Below are 20560 nucleotides of genomic sequence, written 5' to 3'. Positions count from 1 at the left end.
CATGCTCCTAGGTCCTCTTGGGTGCTAGGACTGACGAGCTGTGCTTCTGAGACAAAATGATAGCAGAGGTGGACTTTTCGCACCTAGGGAAGGCTGAGTTAGTGCCGGACTTAGGTTTTCTCTTTTAAGCCACTCAGAAATCCTAGGAGTAAGAGTTGTTACCCATCTTACAGATGAGGAATAGTCATCTACAGCCGTTGTTGGCAAGGCCACTGCATCTTCACTGAGTCTTCTCAACTCTGGTGCTACGTGAAGGCAACCACAGATGTTACTATTGAATAGCCATGTCTGTGTCTCAATAAAATTTTATTAATAACAACCAACATTGGGCAGGACTGGGTCCATGGCTCATGGTTTGCTGACCTCTTTTGTAAAAGATGATGAGTCAGACCCTGTTGGTTTTGACTGCATCTCAGTGTGTGTTCTTTCTCACTACCCAGGATTCACTGTGGACACATTGGAAACACAGACTATTAGGGAAAAGGATGATCATGCATCTTCCAGGGACAATCTCTAGTCATGCTGAGGTGTCTTTCTCATCTTGGTTCAGCATACTTTTGGGCATGGGTGCGGTGGTACTCTTGGTAGATTCCTGTATACACTCTGGTTTTCTTCACATGCATCATAACCTTATTTTTCTTTGCCAGTCAAATCCTTCACGAATATCATTGTGATGTGGAGGTCTGGCCAGCCCACCAACCCCTGCTGCCTGCAACCAATGACAGGCTGAACCTAGCATAGACAAGACTGGACTTTGGCTTGAAGGTGGATGCCATAGGCTGAATGTTGGTGTCCCCTCACCTCCAATTCATACTCTAAAACTGCCAACAGGATGGCATGACGAGGTGGAGTCTTTGAAACGTGATGAGGTCATGATGGGATTCGTGTCCTTATGAACAAGATGCCAAAGGGCTTCTGTTACAGTAGCAGATGACACTAAAATTGTGGTCCTAACTGTGAGGTGCCCGGTATGAGCCACACCACCCTATGAGGTCTGGTTCAAGTATATGACCAAGTGGGACCACCACTTTTACGTAGGACCTTGTGTACCTTAGCGTCTCTCGCCCCAACTCTATCCGGTCCTGCCCCTCACCTGAGACTTCTCCTCCGCCAAAACAATTCACACACACAGGAATCCTTCTTCCAGAAAATCTGACCGAGGACACTGGCTATCTGCCCTTTAAAACACTTATTCGGATCTTGATCTAAAAACCTAATTTCAAGAGATCCTAGATCCCAAATCCTAATTTTTAAGTCTCAGCATTTCATAGTATTTGAAAATGCACAAGAGAAAAAACACAAACAAACAAACAAAAAAAAACACCCCCTACGATTTCCTAAGACAAGTCAAACAAGCTGCTATAAAAGCTTGCAGACCTAATCACTTATCTCTGGCATGAGAAAAACCCATTGGCTGAGGAAGATAATGGCTCTGTCTTCTGAGCGTTCAACAGCCTCTGACAGTACATGGGTAAGCTGTAGGCTTTGTGGTTGGGAAAAATAAACTCAGAGGATTAAAATAAATATAATAGCCGGAGACCAACTTAATTCGAAAGTACCCCACGGGAGGGACATAAAAGCAAAATGTTTCATTCTTGATCTTCAGCACAGAATACCAAGAATGCTACATGCGTGGGAGGGAAAGAAAACCTTTCTAAATTAAAAAAAAAAAATTCATGGGTCTAGCTACTGCATTCAAGTCCCATGACAGTCAACTGTCAGAATCCATTGACCACAACGCCACGTGGTAATGGAACCTTAAAACAACCACTTTCCCTGCTCTGTCCTCCACTCAACCAGGCTGCTATTATTATTAATGCATGTTTTCTTTAATGTTCCAAAATAGAAATACATTTATCCAAGCAACTGTTTTCACCAACATCAACAAAATGAATGAATAATCCAATTCATTGACGTCTTAAGGTTGTTGTTTTTTTTTTAAATTCAGTGAATTTTATTATATTTATAGTTGTACAACCTTCATCACAACCTAATTTTAGAACATTTCCATGCCAAACCCCTAGTCTATTCCTGTCCCTGCCTTTCTTAAAGTTTTTTTTTTTTTTAAGTCACCTGAAAACAACTTTGGTTAGGCTTAGGGTTTAGGGTTAGGGTTAGGGTTTAGGGGTAAGGTTAGGGTTAGGGGTTAGGGTTAGCAGATTTTCTTTTTTTTCACAGCAGATATAAATGCTTTTCTTCTGGCCAGATTTTCCCCTGAAGGGGAAAAGCGCCAAGTGTTTTCAGCCAGTTTGTTTTTCCCGGATGCCCCGATCTGTTCAGTGAAATCTTGGTCGGATCGACACTCATGCATGAATGATCTGCCTTTTTGCCTGCAGTGTGTCTCTCATTTTCGTTGACTGCGATAAGGCTGTCAGTATTTCCACATTCCTCTCCTCCCTCGTCCTGTGCGTGAGAGCAGGTGCCAAGTACTTCTTGGCATGAAGAAGGCTGTATATCTCATGCAAATCAGGGCTGGTGGGTGTATGCTACGAGATTTGAAGCCTAGTAGCATAATTCTCTGCTGTGTGCACCACACTTCTGTGTGCGTCCCAATTATATACTGACACACCCGGTGTAGAACCTCTGAGTCACAACTCTGTTGGAGTTATAGATTGTGGAGTCTTAGATTTCCATCTCTTTTGGAATCACCTCTAGGAACTCTTAGGAACTCTCATGTCTTGGCCACCTGAGGCATATGGAATTCCCGGGCCAGGGATCAGATCTCAGCCACAGTTGCACTTAAGCCACAGCTGCAGCAGTGCAGGATCCTTAACCCACAGTGCGGGGGGCCAGGGATTGAACCTGCATCCCAGAGTTCCCAAGACACCGCCGATCCCATTGTACCACAACTGGTATTCCTCTTGTTTGATTTCAGTGAGTGATTCCTGGCATTGCTTTATGATGGGAGGGGGATGTCCTTCCCCAGCACCAGCACCACCAGGTATATCTTTTCCCATCTCCTAGGGATGTCACAGTCATAACGCAAAATGAGCCACGATGCTAGGAGGTCCACCCCAGAAAGTGGCAAACACTACAAATCAGACGTCTCCCCTGCCCCTTTGAAGAGTCGTTATTAGACACCTGCCGTCCTTCTACTGGTTGAGTCTGTGACACAGCAAGAATGATTAAGAATAAGACCGGAAGCAACATTTGCCTTACGTAGAAGTACAGAAGGATAGGCTTCTAAGTTGCAAACAGTTGAAATCCTCCCCGCAGATGGAGGAATTGGCCAGAAGTAAAAGACCTTCCCCTGGGTTCCCCCTACAGGCACATCTGTTCAGCGGACAGAAACAGGCATTCAGGAGCTGTACCTGTGGGAAGCCCTCATGGCAAAAAGGTGCCTCGCAGCACATGTGGTGCCAAGGCCTTTTCTTCACACGCCTGCTTCCCCTGCAGACTCAAGCTCTAACCTCTCTGCATTCGCTCAGCCAGCAGCGCTCCCTCTCAGGGCAGGGACAGTCAGTTCTCATCAGTGACACCAACAGCATGTGTTGTGGTTCCTAGGTGTTCTCATGCTTATTGTTAGTGGATACACAGTTGATGGTTCTGACACGGACAAACCTGGCTTCATCTTGTACTAATTCCTCTGCTGAATGTCTTCAAACACTGTCTTTGTTCTGTTTGCTCTTTCCATTCTGTCCATCTAGACTGTCAGTTTTTGTAAAACCAATTTCTCCTTTATTTTTTCTTCCTCCAGGACATCTGACTTCATTTTATTTTTTAAAGAAATGTTTTATCATAGTTGATGTACAAAATTTCTGCTGTACAGCGGAGTGACTCAGTTATACATACAGATACATTGTTTCTCTCATATTATCTTCTAACATTTTCTATCACAAGTGATTGGATAGAGTTCTCTGTGCTGTACAGCAGAATGTCATTGCTGATCCTTTCTAAATGTCTTAGGTTGCATCTACTAACCCCGAGCTCTCCGTCCATCCCACTCCCTCCCTCCTCCCCCTTGGCAACCACAAGTCTCATCTCTATGTCTGTGAGTGTGTTTCTGTTTTGTAGATAGGTTCCTTTGTGCCATATTTTAGATTCCACATAGAAGTGATATCATATGGTATTTGTCTTTCTCTTTCTGATTGCACTTAGTATGAGAAACTCTAGTTGCCTCCATGTTGCTGCAAGTGGTATTATTTTGTTCTTTTTCATGGTTGAGTAGTATTCCATTGTGTATATATGCCACATCTTCTTATTCCATTCATCTGTCAGTAGACATTTAGGTTGTTTCCATGTCTTGGCTATTGTGAATAGTGCTGCATGTATCTTTTTGAATGAAGCTTTTGTCCAGATACATGCCCAGGAGTAAGAGTGCTGTATAATATGATAGTTCTATATTTAGTTTTCTGAGGAACCACCCTACTCTCTTCCACAGTGGTTGTATCTTCTTTATGTCTTAAGGTCTACTTTTTCCCCCAACTTTTTAAAAAGTTGAAGTAAAGTTGATTTATAATATCATGTTAATTTCAGGTGAACAGCAAAGTGATTCAGTTATACGTATGTAAGTATATAAATATGTATATATAGACACACATATATATAGCTTTTCAGATTCTTTTCTTAAGGTCTATGTTATACCCTGCCCTTCCCACCTATTCTTCCCACAATGAGCATCTCATCTGTAGTTTCTGCCTTTGCTTTACAATATTTCACACACGCCTCTTACCATTGGTCTGTTTTATGTGCCGGCGTTCCTTCACTTGTGGCCCTGAATCATTCTAACCAACACATCTCCTTCTTGGACCCCTGTGCATTTTTCTTATAAAGATCCACCTGCACATTGCAAGAACGCCTCCCGGACCCAAGGCTCTTAACTTAATCACATCTGCTGCATCCCTTTTGCTCTGTGAGGTGATGTATTTTCAGATTCTTGGGAAAGAGACATGGACAACTTTACAGGGCGAGGAGCAGGCATTCTTCACGCTGCCTCAGAGAGAATTGACAAGTAAGATAGGCTCGGTCCTCACTCGCTTTCCCTGGTTTTATGGACTGAATGTTTGTGTCTCCCACCCCATGATTTGTACGTTGATGTCCTAATGCCCCAACAGAATGGTATTTGGAGGTGGAGCCTTTGGGATTTAATTAGCTTTAGATGAGGTTATGAGGGTGGGGTCCCTGTGAGGGGATTAGGGTCCTTATAAGGAAGATACCACAGGCCTTTCTCTACCCTGTGAGGGAGGACACAGCAAACATGCAGCTGTACAAACAAGGAAGGGGGCCTCGCCAGGAACTAAGTCTGTCACCCCATGATCTTGGACATCCCCCCTCCAGAACTCTGGGAAACAAATGCCTGTTGTTTAAGCCACCTGGTCTATGGTACTTTGTGTGTGTGTGTGTCTTTTTAATGGCCACACCTGAGGCATGTGGAAGTTGCCAGGCTAGGGGTCAATTTGGAGCTTCAACTGCCAGCCTGTGCCACAGCCATGAGCAAGTCAGGATCCAAGCTGCACCGGTTACCTACACCATAGCTCACAGCAACACCAGATCCTTAATCCAGTGAGCGAGAGCAGGGATCGAACATGCATCCTCATGGATCCTAGATGGGTTCATAACCCACTGAGCCGTGACGGGGATTGCCTATGGTATTTTTTATGATAGCAGGAGCTGATTAAGACATCAGGCAAGGAGGAGACCTATTCTGTTGGATGATCTTAATTGTGATTTGCAAAGTTTTAGAATGTCAGCTCTGATTCTCTTTATAGGTTACTGCTTTCTCAGCACTGCCGTGTGTGCCAACTAATTACGTTTTAAAGATGCGTGTTTAAAACCGAAGTCTCACAGTAATTCTCTATGTCAGACAAGGACCTTCTGGAGGGAACATTTAAATTAAGATCTACATTTCACCGGGAGGTTAAAACACTCCCATTGGTTGGATCTGGCCAAGTAGAGGTTCAAATGGGTGGATTGAGATATTGAGATGTTGAAAACTACCCTTGTCCACCATTTCTAGGTATACCAGATGTAAAAAAAAAAAAGTCTTCTGTAGTCTCCTTAAACTGGTCCATGACAGTTCTGCCCAAGTGTTAAATCACTGTCTTCTGGATTTTGGAAAACATTTCATTTATGGAAAGTAGATCTGGTTGGACTGAGGCCAACTGAGATAAAAGTGGAGAGCTGGCAACATGTCACACAGCAATGACCGTATCTTGCTCTCCCAGGAAGAAGACTTTAGAAGGAATTTTCCCCAGGGTGGCTTGGGGAGGGATCAGTTTGTCTTGAGAGAGATCAAATCTTCTAAACCGAGAAAGGAGGGAGGGATGTTAGAACACTTTTTTTTTTTTTTGGTGGTAACCACGCCGTGCCATATGGAGTTCCCAGACCAGGGATCATCTCTGAGCTGCAGTTACAACCTGTGCCACACCTGCAGCAACACTGGATCCTACACTTGGTGTGTGCGACCAGGGGTCAAACCTGTATCCCGATGCTCCCAAAATACCGCCGATCATGTGGCGCCACACTAGAAACTCGTAGAACAAGTCTTTTCTCACTCCAAGAAGGGCCAGTTGTATAGCAGGTGAAAGCATGTTGAAATAGAGCTTTGAGCAAAAGGGAAATATTTTATATGGAAAGGGAGAAATAGCACATGATTCAGTTAAGAGGTATAAATGTAGTGAACACAGGGCATTGCTTATCTTATGTAGAGAACAAAGAAAGGGTGCTTGGAGAGAGGGTGCTCAGAGGGTAAAGTTAGGGATGGATCTGTAAACACCCAAGGGAACCCAGACCATGTTCCCACCTCACATGAGATGCCCTGCCAGGAGGAACTGAGCTGAAGAGAGAAGTGAATTAATTGATGTGGGTCGCATTGGACAGTGCTCTCCAGTAGAAATGCAAAATACGTCCCATGGATCACTTTAACTTTTCTAGTAGCCATATTTTAAAAATGTAGATGATGGAGTTCTCTGGTGGCCCAATGGTTAAGAATCCAGCATTGTCACTGCTGTGACTCAGGTCATTGCTGTGGCTAGGGTTGGATCCCTGGCCTGGGAACTTCCACATGTTCCAAGTGTAGCCAAAAAAAAGTAGGTAAGATAGATGACATTGATAACATCCTTAACCCAGTATATCCAAAGTATTATCTCCACCTAGGTAATCCACCTCAAAAATGACCCAAGGAAGTATTCTACATCGTTTGAAATCAGTATGTTTTTGGTACTTACAATGCCTCTAGTTCAGACTCGCCACATTTCAGGTGCTTCATGACTTCATGTGATGAGTGGCCACCATATTGGATAGTGCAGTTCTAGCAAACTTATTCCTGGGTTGGGTCTCTGCCTTTTGAATGAGGTTGCTCTGTCATCTCAAAGCCACAGTCAACCCCCATGACCTCTCTAGGGGGTCATGATCACGACACCTTTTCTCTCCCCCCACCACTTTATCTTACCTGCTTCCTATCACTTGTTACAACTATTTTTGTCAAAACTTTGGTTGGGTCCTCCTTGAGAGTCATCCTGCCCCCTCTCTCCCAATTGCTCAGCTTCTCCTACCTCATGGTGACACAGTTCAGAATGGTCTCCCTTCTTCCCATCTAGTCTCCTTTCTTCATGGCCATACTTCTGCTCCTGGGAGCTCCATCCCTGGCAAAAGGAAAAGAGAAAACACCATCATCTTGAAAGGGATGAGCTGCTAAGAGACATCCAGATTTTCTGCATACATCAGGCTTCACTCGCACTCCCCATCAAAGGAAGAGAAACAGCCTCAAGTGGTAGGAATATGGGATGTGTCCCAGCCACCATGGTCTCAGGATGGTGTCCCTTCCCCAGAAATGGTTTTCTAAAGGCACTGAGGTGTCTGTAGACAAGAAGCCAGCCTCCAAGAACTTACAATTGCTTCTGGAGGTCTATGTTGAGCTGTTGACCATGTATGTTGCTCTGGGAAGTTGAGTGCAGGTAAATTCAGAAAGACAGCACCCCCGCTCCCAACCCATGAATGCCAGAAAGACATGATAGCCCCTTGGTAATTAATGTTCTGTAGCCAGTTTTTGCTTTCTCATCTCTTTGCCCACCTCTCTCTTCTTCCCACCTAACAGATTGAAAAGAGTATCTTCAGTGTACTTCTAATTGGTTATTTAGTAACTGTATTATTTTAACAAGTATCCCTTCTCTTGTTTAAAATCCATCTGTAAAAAAAAAAAAATCCATCTGTATTTTTTTTCCCTCTATGAACAGTCAATTCATATCCTTTCCCCATTTGCAATCAACTGGTTATTGGTCTTATGCTGATCACTTCCTAGGAGCTGCTCAGGGAGTAAGGAGTTGAGCCCTTTGCTTATGGTATGAATGGCAATGTTGTTTTCCCTGTGTGCCATTTGGGAATTCAGTGTGGAATACAAAATACAGCATAAAAATAAATGACTTTCGCATAGACTAGGAACAACCAATTAAAAGAACATATGGAAAAAGGAACAAATAAGAATAACTAGAAAACTTTTGAAAAATAGCAACAGTGAGACGGATGAAAAGACTTTCAAGGACTATTGTAGAATATTTTAAAGTCTCAGTGATTAACACATGAGATTGTCAAATAGACAAAGAGACAGACCAATGGAACAGTTAGGAGAGTTCAGATATAGGCCAAAATGCATTTAGGAATTTTGGAGGCCAGTAGCCAGCATACCAATCCATGTGGTTACATATACACTGTGGAATATTACACAGCCATAAAAAAGAATGACAGCTTGCCATTTGAAGCAACATGGAGGCACCTAGAGATTCTCATACTAAGTGAAGTCAGAAAGAGACAAATACCATGTGACATCACTTCTATGTGGAATCTAAAATATAGAACAAATGAACCTATCTACGAAACAGAAACAGACTCATAGACCCAGAGAGCAGCCTTGTGGTTGCCAAGGGGGAGGAGGAGGACGTGGGATGAATGGGAAGTTTGGGGTGAGTAGATGCAAAATATTATGTTCAGAATGGATAAGCAGTGAGGTCCTAACGTACAGTACAGGGAACTCTATTCAGTCTCTTGGGACAGAACATGATGGAAGATAGCATGAGAAAAAGAATGTATATATATATATATATATGTGTGTGTGTGTGTGTCTGATTGCGTCTCTGTGCTGTACAGCAGAAATTGGCACAACACTATAAATCAACTATACTTTAAACATTGTTTTTAAAAAAATACTTTCACACACACACATATACACAAACACACAAAGAAGGGTACAGAAAAGAAAATAAAAAGCAGAAAACACAACCACTCATGACTCCTGAATTTCCTAATGTAAACACCAATTTTTTTTTTTTTTTGGCTTGTTTCAAGTTTCTTTTTTCCGAGTTCATTTTCACATCAATGCATGGTATCTGAAATTCTCATTCAATAGACTCTCCTCTCATGATTGCGATTTCGCCTCTCTTACAGATCCTCAGAGGTTAGTCCTTACTTCTCAGAATCACAGCTGTTGGTTTTGAGCACATACAGCCATCCTTTTAGTACAGTCACAGAGTCTGCGTTTTTTACCCATCGAAGGTGTGTGGCAACCCTGCCTCCAGCCGGTCTCTTGGCACCCTTTGCCCACTTCCCATCTCTGTGTCACATTGGGTAATTCTCTCAATATTTCACAAGTTTTCACCACTATTATATTTGTTATGGTGACCTGTGATCAGTGATCTTGGACCTTAGGATTGTAATTGTTTTGGTTTTTTTTTAAGTGATAAAGTATTTTTAAAATAAGCTATGTGCATGGGTTGTTTTAGCTGTAATCCTATTGCGTATTTAACAGGCAACAACAGAGAGTGCACATAACTTTTATGTGCCCTGGGAAACCAGAACAGCCAAGTGACTTGCCGTATTGCAGTGTTCCTTTACCACCAACCGTCTGGAGTTGAACCTGTGGTATCTCTGAAGTCTGCCTGTTAAAATCAAGTTAGTCCTTTGAGCCACCCTAACCTGGAAGGGGACCTAGGGTGACAAAGGAGTGACATTTGGAGGCGGAAGCATGATTGGCCTCAGCCTGAGGGTACCAGCACCTCTTTTTCATCTCTTCACCTTGGACACACACATCTCAGAAACACCTGTGTCTCTGGCGGGTCGGACCCTTAATAGGCAAACTTGAATCTTTGTCATCACACCGTTGGAATCAGGTTGGATCTCGAATACATCTTTGTTATTCATTCTTAGTCTTTATCATATTTCTCCAAAGGCACCCCCTCCCTGCCTCTTCCCTCTCCCATCAATGCATCAATTATTTTTCATCTGTTTACGCATCTTATTCTTGTGTCTTCCTTCCTTCCTCCTTTCTTTTTCCTTTCTTTCTCCTTCCTTCCTTCTTTCTTTCCTTCTTTCTTTCCTTTCTTTCTTTTTGCCTTCCCTTCCCTTCCCTTCCTTCTTAGGGCCACCCCTACAGCATATGGAAGTTCCCAGACTAGGGGTTCAATCCAAGCTACAGCTCATGGCAATGCCAGATCCTTGACTCACTGAGAGGGACCAGGGATCAAACCTGCATCCTCATGGATACTAGTTAGATTCATTTCTGCTGCACCACCACATGAACGCCCCTCTTCCTATTCTGAAAGCACCACTGTGTTTTTGATGAATTCCATCTAAGTATTTCCCCTAACCAAGGCACTGGATAGGTATTTTGAAGGACACCACAGCAGGAGTTCTGGTTGTGGTCAGTGGGTTGAGAATCCGACTAGTGTCCCTGAGGAGGCGGGTTTGATTCCCGTCCTTGTTCAGTGGGTGAAGGATTGGGTGTTGCCGCAAGCTGCGCCATAGGTCACAGGTGCAGCTCACATCTGGTGGTGTTGGGGCTGTGGCATAGGCGGGCAGCTGCAGCTCTGATTTGATCCCTCGCCTGGGAATGTTCATGTGCCACAGGTAAGGCTGTAAAAAGAAAGATACCATGGCAAGCAAAAGGTAGCCCCAGCAATTAAGGAGTTCAAACATTGAAGATAGAAGATTGCTTTCTAAATAAATGGTGAGATGATGTCTATTATCTCAGCGTGGCTTAACCCAATCGGCATGCACGTTGTCACTATTTATCATTCAGTAAAGCTGAGGATTTGATTCCCAATAATGAGAAGACTGTCCGTGCGAGTTCTATTATGTGTCTAATTGACCCTGGGCTGATTAGTATTGCTTCAAATTAGTGACATATAATATTCATGACTGGGGCCTAACGGATGGAGAAGGTCAGTCTAAATTAGTGAAAACTGTCAATTTCCAGAATGCCCCTTTACACATTAAGTGCTTGCAAAAATACGTCCATCGCACTGACATAATGAACAGAACAGGCTCATTTGCATTAAATTAATTATGGTCAGATATAGAGCCTTTCTCTCCTTTTTTTTTTTTCCCCCCTTCTTTTTCTCACCTGACCTAGGGTAATGGAGCTGTCTAGTGATTCTCAGGTGCTTTGGATAAATATCGGGACTTTCTGGACCCATTGAGTCACAAGTGAAGATTGGCTCTGCCATCAGTACAAATACTTATAAGCCCCCAAGGCACATTTTGATGAAATCAAGAAAGGTTCTAATTTCTGTCTTCAGACATAAGCCTTTGCACAAATGATGCACATCAAGAGAGAATGATATTCTGCTGGAGATGGGATTAGGCAAGCGTTAGGCTGATTCAGGTAAGGTCTCTCCATGAGGTGTGTGTTTGTGTGTGTCACTGTGTGAAACCCAGCAGGGCCCTCTGGGGCTCCTGGACACACAAGCCTTTCTGTGGTCCCTATGTCTTGTTTTGAGGGAATGAGCTTCAGGCTCCAGGACCTTCCCTGGGCCTTAGAGGGCAGGTGCCAACCGGTGCTGATCAGGGAAGGGAGGGCATGCAGAGACCCGGGAGGAGCCATCCAGACACAATTGTGCAGCCTGGGGGTAGGTCCTGGTTCCTCCTCAAGGGATACACATAGCAATATCTTTGAGCTCTTCTGCAGGACGAAAATCCCCAACAAATGGAAGCCAGGGAGGAGGACCACCAGAATCAGTCCTGGGGCCCCCAAATACCAGCTCTGAAGAAGAATGAAGCTTAATATGATCCTTATCTGTGGCTGTCTTCTACTCCCAAACTACAAAAGACTTCCTAATGTCTCCCAAGAGAGGGTACAGTCTTTAGGGCCTCAGCCTGCTGTGGTCTCCTTTGCCTGGCAAAACAGTGAAGCTATTTTTTTTCTCCTTCACGTTTCTATCTGGCGCCAGTGGACAGAGGCTGAGTTTCGGCTGTGTGTGTGTGTGTGTGTGTGTGTGTGTGTTGCGTGGGGTGCACATAAGACTAATAGGCTTATAGACCAGGAACGTCATTCTTGAGTTACGGAGCGCAAAGCTGGCCAGGCTCCCAAAAGCAGGCATGCTGGCTCTGAGTGTTCATCTTTTACGGCTGCTCTGACACATTGCCACAGGCTTGGTGGCTTGAAACTTCGTTTGCTGGCACATCTGTAGGTTGCAGATGCAGCCTGTGTCTCTGGGCTCACATAAAGGTGTGGACAGAGCTCTAGGGGACTGTGTGTAGCTGTGCCCTTTCCAGCATGAGCGGCTGCCGACATTGCTTGACTAGTGATCATTTCCTTTGCTTTCAAAGCCAGCGGCCACAGCTGCAGCCAGCATGGGACACCACACTGACCACTTCTGCCTCCTTCCACATAAAGATCTTTACGATGCCTGAGTCCACGTGGACACTCCAGGAGAATCTCCCAGTGTTAAGGTCCCTGGATCAGCAACTTAAATTCCATGTGTAAGCTTCATTTCCCCTTTTCCTGTAAAGTAACGTGTTCACAGGTGCTGAAATTAGGACGTGAGCATCTTTGAAAAGGAGGTGTTATGCTCTTCACCACATCGTGCACCTGCTCACCTTGTCGCCACCCATCACCAGAGAAAAATGGTCTCTAATCCATCTTATGATCAGTAAGGAACCTCTCACAGAGATTCCAAGATGACATTTGGAGTATATCCTTCATGGATAGGTCTAGATTTCTGATTCCAGATGTAAAACACTAACTTTCTGCATTAGAGAGCAAGTCAAGTTAATTTTCATATACAAATCCATCGTGTCAGCTTATAATGAGGCATTTTAAACCAAATTATCAAAAAACATACTGTAGGAGTTCCCGTCATGGTGCAGTGGTTAACAAATCTGACTAGGAACCATGAGGTGGCGGGTTCCATCCCTGGCCTTGCTCAGTGGGTTAAGGATCCGGCGTTGCCGGGAGCTGTGGTGTAGGTCGCAGACGCGGCTCGAATCCCGCGTTGCTGTGGCTCTGGCGTAGGCTGGTGGCTACAGCTCCGATTCAACCCCTAGTCTGGGAACCTCCATGTGCCATGAGAGTGACCCTAGAAAAGGCAAAAAAAAAAAAAAACCCAAAAACAGTACTGCGCTGTGTGGTCCACGCAATGTCTATCATGAAGTACGTTGATTTTTTTTGCTTCCATTTGATTTAGCAAATAAATTAAAAGGGTCCAAAATACAGGCCTAAAAAAAAATCTCAGGGTATGAATAACTCAAAGACAAGCTTAGTCGAATATCCTTATTTTAAGATGTGAAGTTGACACACTGAAAATTCCAAATACAGTTAGTGACCGATAGAGGTAGGACCTCATTCTTCCAAATTTGAGTTTTAGTACCAGAGAAAAACGCTTATCTTTCATCTCTGGTAGAAGCCCTCCAGGGTTTTTCATTGAGAACAATGAATGTTTTTCAATTTAGAATAATTAGAATTATTTGCATTTACAATAACAACTCTGTAAATTTTTTAAACAGGGAGTTACAAAGGGCTCATCAGGTTAAGAAGCCAACTAGTATCCATGAAGATGAAGGTTTGATCCCTGGCCTTGCTCAGTTGGTTAAGGATCCGGCGTTGCCGCAAGCCGCGGTAGGGATCGCAGGTGTGGCTCAGATCAGGGGTTGCTATGGCTGTGGTGTAGACCTGCAGCTGCAGCTCCAGTTCCACTCCTAGCCTGGGAACCTCCATGTGCCATGGGCGCAGCCCTAAAAAGACAAAAAAAAAAAAAAAAAAAGAAGAAAAAAAAGAGAATAAATAAATATTTTAAATGGAAGCCATCAGCTGATGGGCTGTGGTCCATGTTCAAATTTCAGCTCGTGCTCCATAGATTTTATTTACCACCTAGCACAATCGAAGGTGAGGCTGTCTCGATACCACTGCATGATAGATGCCACTTGGTTAGGAAGATCTTAAAAGACACTTTTGGAATCCACCTGCTTATGTTCCCCAGATAATGCTTTGTGTGCTCTTAGACATACGATGTGATTAATTGCATGGAAACATGAAAAAAAAAAGATTTCCATCTCCATGGAAACCGTGGTGTGTTCTATTATGATCCCTGTGAAGATTAAACTTTGAGAAACTGAGAAAAGGGTGAGTGATTTTAAATATCTCTTGTTACGGAAACTCCTGGAAGAGATTCTGCAACGATGGAACTGCGTGGAGAGTTGCAGTAAACACACACTGTGTTGAGATCAGCAAACATGATGTGCCTTTTACACTCAAAAGGCAAAGATTTCAGTTTGTGCCAGGAGTGTCTCCTGTCTGATGAGGGCTGCATTCAAGCCATGTTGAGATGTAGGTGCAGAATCATCACACATGACACACCGTGTGTGTTTCTTATATCATCTTTCCCCAAACCGTAATGCTGTCTCACTATACAGATGAGAAAACTGAGGGAATTATTCCATGCCATGTCCAAGGTCACACAGCTCACCCATGACTCAGCAGTGTTCTCAGGCAGTGCTTCAAGATCTTTTTCGACTTCTGGCTGAGTTTCATTGGCTCCTGTTTCTCTTTGTTTGTTTCATTTGTTTGTTTAAAAATTATTGGAGTATAGTTGACTTACACAGTTGTGTTAGTTTCAGGTATACAGCAAAGTGATTCAGTTATACATCTACATATAGCCATTCTTAGATTCTTTTCCCATACAGATTATTAGAGAATTTTGAATAGAGTTCCTTGTGCTATACAGTAGGTCCTTGTTAATTACCTTCTCTTTCTCTCCCTCTCTCTCTCCATATATAAAATATATATATTAAATTATATGTATATATTATACTGTGTATATTCAATCCCAAACTCCTAATTTCTTGCTCCCACCCTTTCCCTTTGGTAACCATAACTTTGATTTTGAAATCTGTGAGAGTGCTTCTGCTTTGTAAAGAACTCCCATTGGATTATTTTTTATTAGATTCCACATATGAGTGATATCATAGGGTATTTGTCTCTGGCTCCATTTAGTGTGGTCATCTCTAGGTCCATCCATGTTGCTGCAAAGGCATGATTTCATTCTTGTTTATGGCTGAGTCGTATTCCATTGTACATATGTACCACATCTTCTTTATCCATTCCTCTGTCAGTGGGCATCAGGGTTGTTTCCCTGTCTTGGATATTGTAAACAATGTTATAATCAACATTGGGGTACAGGTACATTTTCCAATTATCGTTTTCTCCAGATATATTCCCAGGAGTGGGAATGTTGGATCATGGGGTCGTGCTATATTTAGTTTTTTAGGGAAACTTCATACTGTTCTCCATAGTAGTTGTACCCTTGCTCCTACTTTTCCTCATGTTTCATGCTCTACAGAGCAGGCACAGAAGCATTTGGTTTTCACAACATGCTCAGTACTGTCTTATCCTTTGATGATAGAAGCTTTGTCAGAAGGTCTCTTTGTGGTGCACGACCTCCCCCCATTTCACCATCACCTGGCCTCACGGACCTTCTAAAAGCCCATGAAAGCTACCTCTCCTCTCAAGCCAGATGATGTCATGACAGCATCTAAAATCACGTCCTTGAAGAAGAGTGGCCATTCGGAAGGTATAAAGTTTCAGTTACGTGAGATGAAGACATTCCGGGGGTCTGCTGTGCAACATGGAACCTGCAGATGACAGTGTCTTAGGAGACAGCCTGTGGTTTTGATGGATACAACCACTGGGGACGTGCACACTGATCTATGGCGGGCACATCATAGACACTCAATGACCGAGAACTGTGAGATGAAGACCCACGGGAGGGGGAGAAGGGGTAGCAGTCAACAGCTGAACTCTTCCATCTCAGCGCCTAAGTTGAGCAAGGGAGGTCAAAATGGGTCTTGGACTTGGGAAGAAAATATCACCATGGTCCTTGCACTGCCGATGGATGCTCTATGGGTGCAAGAACGGTTTTCCTTGTGGATTGCTGGTTTGGCTTGGTTTTGCCTTTTAGTACTTCATTCTCAGCCCTCAGCACATGAGCGCTGTCCTCAAATGAAGGAGTTTCTCCCCAATACTTTTTATTTATTTATTTATTTATTTTATTTATTTATTTTTTTAGAGCTGTACCTGCAGCACGTGGAGGTTCCCAGGCTAGGGGTCCAATCGGAGCTATAGCTGCCAGCCTACACCACAGCCACAGCAACCCAGGATCGGAACTGCGTCTGTGACCTAGACCACAGCTCACTGCAATGCCAGATCTTGGACCCACTGAGTGAGGCCAGGGGTCGAACCGGCAACCTCATCGTTCCTAGTCTGATTCGTTTCCGCTGCGCCATGACGGGAACTCCCCTAATACTTTTTAAAAAATCTGTAGCCCAAAGGCAATGCTTCATCAATGCTTTGTACATAGATGGGTGAATGGATGGATGCAGGTTAGCTGGACACCTGATGGAAACATGAAGGAATGAATGAGAATGAAAATAACAATAGGTATGTCAGAGAGAGAGGGCTTTGAAGATGAAGGAAAGACGTACATTCTCCTAACTGTTGAGGTCAGGACACACACAAGAAAAGGAGATTGGATAATAAAAGATGGAGGAGACATTTCCAGTGGTACAGACGTGAGTCATGCAAATACCTTTAATACACAACATCACAAAACATCCCACCTTTGACTCCAACAGTGAGTACCTAATACAGTTGCTCTGTCCCCAGTTGTAGAACACTCAGACAACCTATATTTTTCTGATCTTCTGCACTGCTTCAGATTGCTTCTGTGCAAGAAAATATTCTTTCAAGGATAAACAAGCAACGAGTTGCTTTAACTATTTTCCAGCTTGAGAAATCCTACACATTAATTCAGACAGACTACACAAATGATAGACCTATACCTCTCCAATGGAGCGAATGGCGCCATGATAGAGGCTTTTGAATGATTTGAGAATTTTTTTTCATTCCATGATTTCTATTATATTCTGTTCTCCAGTAAACAGAATGCTAGATTTGTGCAGCATACATTTGCTTTCCTGATATTGGAAGCCTCTGAGGCTTGCCCATTGGCTTAAATTTATAGAAAAATCATGACTAAACCGTGGCATTCAGCTTCTTGTATTAATGCGTCAGTAGAAAGCATTAAAAAAGAAAACATGGAGTTCCCATTGTGGCTCAGGGGTAACGAGCCCAACTAGTATCCATGAGGATGCGGGTTCAATCCCTGGTCTCGCTCATTGGGTTAAGGATCCAGCGTTGCCATGAGCTGTGGTATAGTTCGCAGATGTGGCTCGAATCCCACATTGCTGTGGCTGTGGTGTAGAAGAAAGAAAGGAAGGAAGGAAGAAAGAAAGAAAGAAAGAAAAAGAAAGAAATAAAAGTAAAATACTCTTGATGCTGCGCTTACCTGCTTATAGAGTGAGACTGTTCTTTGGAAAACAAAGGGAAAATGGTTTAAAAATCCAGGTTCTCCTGGCAAGGGTCTCCTCTTGGGTCCATTAAGAAGGCAGGTAAGGAGTTCCCTGGTGGCTTAGTGGGTTAAGGATCAGACATGTTCACTCTTTGGCTCTGATTGCTGCTGTGGTATAGGTTCGATCCCTAGCCCGGGATCTTCTACATGCTATGGGCATAGCCAAAAAAAAAAAAAAAAAGAAAAAGAAAAGGTTTAAAAACAGAGAGAAGTGATTCAGGTGTTCTGTGCAGTCCTTCAGGCACCTGTTTTGATTCTTATGAACGAAGAGACGAGTTGACAGTCCTTAACTTGCTTTCATAGCCCTTGTGAACAGAAAAGCATTCTTCTTGTCAAGTATTTCCTACGGTTTAGTGGTTTCCTCTTTCTCTCCACCTTATCTACCACCCCTGCCCACCCCCCACAGCCCACACTAGCCCACCAGCAAGTAGGCTGGATAAGCCATCTGGACAGCTTTTATCATCACCAATAATTTCTGAATGACAGACTGTTATTTCCCAGAGAAGGGTTTTTGTTGAGACTCAGTCTTGTGGATTTTCAGAACGAAATGTTTCCATTTGATAATTTCAAGCTTGGCCAGCTCTCAGCATCATTCCGTCAGGTAAATACGAGCCGGAGGAAGGAAGGCTGGTGAACTCATTATAGGTAAAGGGACATTAAAAGGATTTTCTCTTGCGGAGTTTATCCAGCTGGATTTATGGTTGATCCCGTAATTGCTTTAATAGGGGTACCTAATTCAGAGCTGCTCTTCAAGCATCCCTCTCCCTTTGATACTCCTGAGAGACTCCAGGACTTACAGATCTTTTGAGTTATAATCACAAGAATCAACGTGCAGCGGGTACCCCAGAGACTGTGGTGGTCGTGAATTAACAAGCCAAGTGCCGGTGTTGCGGTGACGACTTGGAGGGTGGGTTCTTAGGTTACATGACACAGAAGATCAGTTTGAAGCATCCGTTTTGTTCTTTCTTTCTTTCTTTCTTTTCTTTTCTTTTTTTTTTTGAAAATAAAGCATCAAGAACAAGTAACCACCTGGATAAGGGAAGGCTCTGGGACCCATTCAGGATGTTATTGATGTTTTTGGAGATGACGTCCAAGAGGAAGAGTTGGCATTGCATGGAGGTAAGGCAGATCCCTGCAGACCATTTGCAGAGCTGCTTCAAAGACAGTCTGACTGCCTAACACACCAGCACACACAGAGTGTTCTCAGGGTGCCTCTTCCAGACTGTTAGTGGGTATTTGTTATGGTTGGGCGTATTCAATGCCCTGTCTCCCAAGTCCTATGTTCAGATCCTGATCAGCACCTCATATTATGACTGCATTTGGAAATGGGCTCTTTAAAGAGGTCCCTAGGGTAAAATGAGGTTATCAGGGTAAGCCCTGATCCCACAGGACAGGTGTCTTTAGAAGAAGAAGAGATCAGGACACAGACACAAACAGAGGGATTACCCTGTGAGGACACGGGGAGCCAGATGGACGTCTCCACGCCCAGGAGAGAGGCCTTGGGAGGGTCCAGCCCTGCCCACACCTGGATCGCAGATTCCAGCCTCCAGGACCCGTGAGACAAAAAACGTCTGGGGTTTAAGCCGCCCTGTCTGTGGTCCTTTGTTATAGCAACCTTTGTAAACTAACACAAAAAGTAGTCCCCCTTGCTAAAAAAGGTTGAGAAGACAGACTAAATTACAGTTCAACACGTGTGTTTGCTTTTTTTTTTTTTGATTGAAGTTTAGTTGATTTACAAAGTTGTATTAGTTTTCTGCTGCACAGCAAAGTGATTCCATTACATACTATGTATATTACATATGTATATTTATTTATATATTATTTTCTATATTCTTTATGATTTTTTTTCTGTTATAGTTGGTTTACAGTGTTCTGTCAGTTTTCTACTGTACAGCAAAGTGACCCAGTCACACATATACACACATTCTTTTTCTCACATTATCCTCTATCATTCTCCATCACAAGTGACTGGTGTCCTATACAGCAGTATCTCATTGCTTATCCATTCCAAAGGCGATAGTTTGCATCCATTAACCCCAAATCCCCATCCACCCCACTTCCTCCTCCTCCCCCTTGGCAACCACAAGTCTCTTCTCCAAGTCCATGATTTTCTTTTCTGTGGAAAGCTTCATTTGTGCTGTATATTAGATTCCAGGTATAAGTGAAATCATATGGTATTTGTCTTTCTCTTTCTGACGTACTTCACTTAGTAGGGAAGTCTCTAGTTCCATCCATGTTGCTGCAAATGGTGTTGTTTTGGGTTTTTTTTGGCTGAGTAATATTCCATTGTGTATATATATCACATCTTCCTAATCCATTCATCTGTCAGTGGACATTTAGGTTGTTGCCATGTCTTGGCTATTGTGACTAGTGCTGCAGTGAACATGTGCGTGCATGTATCCTTTTCAAGGAAAGTTTTGTCTGGATATATGCCCAAGAGTGGGACTGCTGGATCATATGGTAGTTCTTTATTTAGTTTTCTGAGGTACCTCCATACTGTTTTCCACAGTGGTTGTACCAGTTTACACTCCCACCAACAGTGCAGGAGGGTTCCCTTTTCTCCACCCTCTCTCCAGCATTTGCTATTTTCTGACGTATTAATTAATGATGGCCATTCTGACATTTTCCATATTCTTTTCCATTCTAGGTTATTATAAGATATTGAATAGGATTCTCTGTGCTCTACAGGAATTCCTCATTGATTATCTGTTTTTATTTATAGTTGTGTGTATCTGTAAATTCCAAACTCCTAACTTATCCCCCCCACATATTTCCCCTTTGGCAACCATAAGTTTCTTTTAAAAATCTGTCTGTTTCTGTTTGTAAATAAGTTCATTTGTATCATTTTAGATTCCACAAATAGGTGCTATCATAGGATATTTTTCTTAACTTCATGTAGTGTGATAATCTCTAGGTCCATCCATGCTGCTGGAAATGGCATAATTTCT

General features: G+C 43.2%; 1 protein-coding gene across 5 annotated transcripts in view; it reads left to right on the top strand.

Annotated features, from left to right (window-relative positions):
• LOC100521877 (pseudouridine-5'-phosphatase) overlaps nucleotides 1-20560 on the top strand; it is a 631841-nt gene that overhangs the window by 588030 nt on the left and 23251 nt on the right. For 2 of the 5 annotated variants that reach the window (XR_014835030.1, XR_014834987.1), the window contains one exon: nucleotides 18622-18731. The exons of 2 other annotated variants lie outside the window; for them this stretch is intronic. The gene's annotated coding sequence lies outside the window, so the exon portion shown is untranslated. Of the gene's footprint in view, nucleotides 1-11341; nucleotides 11594-18621; nucleotides 18732-20560 lie in introns of all 5 variants that reach the window. One more of the 5 variants, XR_014835031.1, reaches the window with a different exon arrangement.

The sequence above is a fragment of the Sus scrofa genome, chromosome X (genome assembly GCF_054392235.1).
Source record: "Sus scrofa isolate SSC_HxYL_T2T_F1_AM1 chromosome X, Sscrofa_HxYL_maternal_Yorkshire_Landrace_v2.0, whole genome shotgun sequence".
In the NCBI taxonomy this organism is placed as follows: Eukaryota; Metazoa; Chordata; class Mammalia; order Artiodactyla; family Suidae; genus Sus; species Sus scrofa.
The sequence above is the reverse complement of the archived record's forward strand: the minus strand, read 5'-3'. Positions and strand labels throughout refer to the sequence as shown.